This window comes from Nothobranchius furzeri, chromosome 14, assembly GCF_043380555.1.
Source record: "Nothobranchius furzeri strain GRZ-AD chromosome 14, NfurGRZ-RIMD1, whole genome shotgun sequence".
Lineage (NCBI taxonomy): Eukaryota > Metazoa > Chordata > Actinopteri > Cyprinodontiformes > Nothobranchiidae > Nothobranchius > Nothobranchius furzeri.
This window is the reverse complement of record NC_091754.1, coordinates 14,742,400-14,748,399: the sequence shown is the minus strand read 5'-3', so window position 1 is coordinate 14,748,399 and position 6,000 is coordinate 14,742,400. Positions and strand designations below refer to the sequence as shown.

Genomic DNA, 6,000 nt, shown 5'->3' with positions numbered 1-6,000 from the left:
GCCCTGATGCAACTGGGTTTGTACTGTATTGTATAATAAACAGTTTTATATTTGACATGTTTGATTAGAAACTGTAAATGTTTACTAAATATATTTGTATATGTCATAACCTGCCTTCATTTTATTTCTTAAGAGTAAAATAACTACTGTGGATTTAGTTCTGTGTTATAATCCAACCCCTCCTCTTTAATCCGGGCTTGGGACCGGCAGAAGTGACCCAAAAGGGAAACCCTGGCAGAGTTAGTTGGTTTTTTTTTTTTTTTTTGGTTTTTTATTCAGATGCTTTCTGAACTTTAAGTTCGTCTTTTTCATGTTTTTTGTTTAGTTTTGTCTTTAAAAAGACAGTTGTTGTCATGTTCTGTGTCCCTCTGTCCCCGGCCTCCTCCTGTTCTCCTCCAGGTTCTCCTGCTTAGTTCTTTCCACATTTAGTTTACTGAATGCACCTGCCTTCCCTCCAGATCACTCACACCTGTCACCTGTTCCTCTGATCACTTCGCTCTGTGTTTAAAAGTCCTGTCTTGTCCCTCGGTGTTTGTCGGTCCATCGGTGTGAGTCAGCATTGTTTTGTTCCCTCGTCAGGTTCTAGTCTTTGTGCTCATTATTGAGCTTTTGTGTTTTTTTGGCTTTCAGTTTTCTGGATTTGATTCCTGCATCTAAGTCATTCTTGTTGCCACCTTAATAAAAGGATTTGACCTTTTTTCAACCGCTCTTGCCTCGAGTCATTCTGGGCTTCTGCGTTTTGGGTCCGACCTCCTCCTGCTCAGCGTGACAGTTGTTGGCTCTTCAGGAGTCCTAATCCAACGATTGATTCACACACGTGCCGGATGAGAAGCGTGTCCATTTGCCCTTTTCTGTCAGCTGTTATCTTTTTAAGGCGTAACAGATTTAGGTGTTACACCTCTGAGCCAGAATCTTCTCCAGAACAGAGTGAATGCTGCCCAGAAACAAGCTGTTTCCTCTCTTACTAAAATGCACTCTGTCTGGGAGAAAAAGGGCGTTGTTGAAGAACCTGAGCTCAGGATGCTCGATGACCAGGCCCCCAAAGCTCCTAACGGCCCTCCTCAGTAAAGAATTAACCTGTTTTCTGTTGTTGTTAATTCTTCCTGGTCGCCCGTATCTCCACGACTGCCGTTCGTTGATGGCGGAAAAGGCTATTCTCATCTCCGGAAAGTCCTTATGGAGGTGGGACAAATCCTTTTGGATCTGAGAAGCCAGTTCCACCGGGGAAACGAGACCCAGATCGTTTCCTCCAGCGTGGACGACCAGAATGTCTGGAGGGCCGTGTGTGGGAGCCTCGGAGTAAAACCTGGGAAGGACACCATCCCAGCGCATGCCTCCTTTGCCAAACCATTGGACCTTAGCTCTGAGTCCAAAGTTTGTCCCAAACTGCCGCTGAGCCGCCTCTTCACCCCGTCTGATGTAACTGGATCCAATAATCCAGATTACTGGAGTTCGAGGCTGCTCAGACTTGATGGTAGATGCAGTTTTGGGGGGTCCGGAGACACTTTTGGGTCCTGAATCCGTCTCTTTCCTACGACCTTTGAGGCGGATCATAGTGGGACGTTTCTGCTGAGGTGCGCCTTCTGACAGCCTCGGCCCTTTAGCAGCGCTGGGGAAATCAGAGTTCTCGTGACCTCCGTCACTCGAACGCTTTCTTTTCCCCAACAGCTGAATGCGAGGAGTATCCTGGAGTTGGACAGAGGACATCTGTCTTTTCTCCACTAAGGAAATTCCTCGGTACCTTGCCAGCATTTTATATCTTTGGTCTTGTCGATTAGCCCGTAAAACAGAGGAGTTTTTGCTGGAGATGGATGTTAAACCTCCACTGGTGTCCACAGACGCGGCTGTCTTGAAAAAGACACTTGGTTCCTCAAAGGGCTGAATCTGACGAGACTTGTCAGGTTTTGATGCAGACAGACACAGTTTTTGTGTTTCTGCAAAGCTAGTTCCTCTGTAGCTAGCCAGAAGTTCATATCTGCGTCGTTTGTGAAACGACTGTAGCTCAGAGGACCTTAGCCCTGACTGGAAAGCTGGTTGGCTGTTTGAGAGAACAAAGACCATTTTGCACTCTGTGATTTTCGAGCAGTGAATAATTTAGCTATAAATATTCACCAAATGCACCAGATTTCTCTGAAGGAAGCTGTTAAAAGATGTTGTTTACACAAAACCAACAAGTTTTCTGAGAGCAACAATCCGTCCAACCACCTTCTTCAAAGCAAGTCTGATACTGACTGACCACTGACTGCAGACCTACATGTATATGTCCATGCTGCAGACGCGTTAGTCATAAAGGCTTTGTGACGTCATCGCGCCACCTGCGCTTCCGTGCGTGCAGACGATTACAAATGTACTGGTGCGCGCGCGCTACTTTGCGTCTGCTGGTACTACGATACGTCTTCTACTGGTGCTACAAGTGCTGTCAGACATGCGTCAACGCTGTGACCGTCTTGTGTCGGGTTTCTGTCTCCAGAGGGTCCGGTCCGGTCCAGTTGGGACAGAAAGAACGTTTAGCTGCTTCTGCAGGTTCTAATGAAACACTTTTAAACACTAAAGAATAGAAATGTCAGTCCTACCTGTAAATACGAGCTCAATGAAGCACGTGAAGGCAAACACGTGAACTTTGTGCACACGCAGCAAAAGCAGCAGAGGGCGAACGGTATTTAGCGTAGCATGCGGCAGGTCACCATGGCAACAAGGGCTTGCTTCTACGTTACGTAAAAGGAGTGGAAAATCGTTTCTGGCGCTGAGTCCAGGAAGTAGAGAAAACAAGACTGACCAAACAGATCAACTTTAATTAGAAAATATCAGGAACATGAAATCAGGCAGATGAAGTCAGTTGTCTTAACCACGGTGTTACAGGTCAATGTAAACCGTCTGTTGGACCAATGTCGCCCCCTCCTGTGGCCATTTGGTGGTACTGCACCTAAAATATTGACAGTCTAATGGTTCTGAAAGAAAACGAAACATCTGTAATAAAACCAGTTTTGATCTCATTAAAATTACACCCATGCACCTCACATCTTCATCTCTGATATTTCCTCTCCCTGGCTCGCACTGGTCAGTGAGGCGCTGTCTGCATTTTCACTGCTCATTAATGGCGCCCAGTCAGATGCAAGCACGTGCAGCATGGAGTGAGACACGTGTGTTAAAATTTATTCGTACAGGATTTAAAAAACTGACAGTGCTTCACAATAAATCTCAAGGCACTATAGATGAAATTAAGGACATAAAAGCAAAAATAAAATAGATAAAACATAAAGTCATACAGCCAAAATCTAGTTAAAACCATTATACATAAATCAGCTGTTGTTAAAAAGAACATAGAGATGATTTTATTACCGGATGTAGTATGTTTGTGTCCCTGCTGCATAGTTCTGGAAACCCAGTTTTTTTATTCATTGTTTTTAGTCGTTGAAGGTTACTATAATAGCGTACTGCCTTTGTGTGTTTACCTCTAATCTTATTAATTTTCCTTTTTCTTGTAAGTGTTTGTGCTGCTCTAGCAAATGAATTTCCCCACTGACATTAATGTTCTATTCTATTCATCCACCTGGGACCAGTGCTCTAAAACATCTCCTGTTGTGTGAAAAACGGGTGTGGGAGTTTCAACACCAGCCCACGACTAGAAGATCTTAGACTGTCCCCGTGTCCCCGTGATGGACTGACTGATGGAGTTCTGTAGCAGCTCCCTGAGACCACACTGAGAAATAAGCATGGGAGAGAGATAGTGGGTGGGTGGGGGTTATTTTTGATTGAATTTATTATTTATTCATTTTATTTATTTTTTTACTTACTTACTTCTGAATCTTCTGAGTTTTCTGAGTGACGTCAGCGTGACGCGTAACTTCATGTTTTGCTGCACATCTCGACATGTCATGGCAACATAATCGGGGCGGCTCGCTCCTGGTCTCTCAGTCTAAGTTGAATTACTGAAATAAATGGACTTTTACACAATATCTACATTTTTTCCAGTTTCACTTGCATGTCCTCCATCAGATTTCTAGATTACCTGGTGTGACTTTTCCAAAGTGATGATTTGTGCTGGTCATTGTTACCAAAACATAAAAACAGCTCTCAGCTGGAACCTGTTGGACTCATCTGCTGAAAGCTGAGCTTAAGTTTAGCTAAAATCTGGAGGTATGAAAACTACTTCACTCATGAGTCAACTTGTTTATGAATTTTTTTTAAATCAAAAACCACCCCAGAGTTGTTACATGCACTGAAGGAAGATACATTATTAATCATAGCAGAAAGCGATTGTTAATATAGAATATAATATAATATAATAGAATAGAATAGATTTATTGATCCCACAGTGGGGAAATTCACTTGTTACAGCAGCACCAGCACTCACCAGAATAATTTGAAGAGAAATAATAACAAATAGGCAGTAAGCTATTATTGCAACCTTCGACCACTAAAAACTACAAATAAAAATGAAAAACTTGGGTTTCAGAACTATGCAGCAAAGGTCTGAGCCACATGCAGTAGCGGTTTTAGGCACGGGCAGACAGGGCAGTTGCCCGGGGCGGCATTTTTTCATGACACAAAAGGGGCGCACAAGCGCGGAGTAAAAAAAAAAAAAAGGAAATCTGCGCCGCACCGAGGTTTTCTATTATCTGTCATATGACAGTGTCTGGATTGGAAACAGCAAGTTGGCGCCCCCTGCAGCTGCAGGCGCTCCTGCTGACTGAGAACGTTCACGTGCACCGTGTGTCTATGAAGAACAGGAAGGGGAGGGGTGCGGCGGGGGAATTCACCTCTGCGTCTTTCCCAAATGAATGAGCGTGCAGGGGCTGAATCAACTGTATTAACATGGCTAAAGTCAATCACATCTTGATGTTCTTCCATATTTCATTCATAATATCATAAACACAGGCCTATCATTCTTTCAGGTTTCTCTGAATTGTGTGAAATGGCCGAATAAAAAAAGGAAAAACAAAACGATTTTGTGGTCACCCCCCCATCAAGGTCAAATAGTTTAGTCCTGACTAAAGGAAACTTACTGAGTCAGGAGCCAAACTGAAGAGATGAACATAAAAAGGCTAAAACCACCAGGTGCCCGATTCAGGGGGAAAAAAAGAAAAAAGAGGAGAAAGATAAAGGTATGTAGCTCTCATGATGCATGTTTTCAATTTTTTGAACCAGTTAACTGGGATTTTAACGGTTAAATGCGGTCAACTAATTGCTAACAGAGCTAATAGGGCTGAAATATTGAAACGAATATTCAAATGGTTTGAAAAAAGTCCTTGAATCGTTTTTTACTGATTCAAACTAGGATTTGTTAAATGCTCACTGCAGCCTGCGGCCTGCCTGAACAACAAACACAAGTTGATCATGTTCACATAATAATAAATAAAACAACTGTACAAGCAGAAGAAAACACCCCAGTCACCACTAACTGTTTATTTATTGCAGATGGCTGCACTGATTATTTTTTACCTGGTTTGTTCTGTAAAAGTTGACATTTTTGGTAGTCTACAGTTTTTTTATATGTAAGTTTAAATTACAATTTCAGAGGCAATTCTAAAATATTATGGATCATGAGATCTATTGGAGATCTACCCCAACTTTTGGACTGCTCTGCCAGTCACTGTGGCTCAAGCTGAGAGGAGCTTTTCAAAACTTGATCAAGTCATACCTGAGGTCACCTATGTTTCAGGGGCGGCTCACTAACCTGGCTCTGATTAGTATCAATCACTCAGTAGGGAAGCAGATTTCATATGATGACATTATTGATGACTTTGCATCAAGGTTAGGTTTTGATTTTAGTTTGTGTTTTCTATTCTAAGTGCAATGCTGTAGTGATTATCTTTAGTTTGTTACGTGTGAAATATTTTTGCTATTTAGAATATTTATTATCTATTATGTTCATATATTCTTAATATTTAGTTATTGTTTGTTTTTGTATATTTGATTCTATATATTTTGATACAGTTTATAATGTATAGTGCTTTACATTCTGACAACTTCATAGTCGTCGTCGTCTTCCTCCGCTTA

At 42.2% G+C, this 6,000-nt stretch overlaps 1 protein-coding gene across 1 annotated transcript in view; it reads left to right on the top strand.

Annotated features, from left to right (window-relative positions):
• Nucleotides 1–5,044: 5,044 nt before the first annotated feature.
• epb41l5 (erythrocyte membrane protein band 4.1 like 5) overlaps nt 5,045–6,000 on the top strand; it is a 38,009-nt gene continuing 37,053 nt past the window's right edge. Inside the window, exon 1 of the mRNA XM_054747063.2 lies at nt 5,045–5,105. The gene's annotated coding sequence lies outside the window, so the exon portion shown is untranslated. The remainder of the gene's footprint in view (nt 5,106–6,000) is intronic.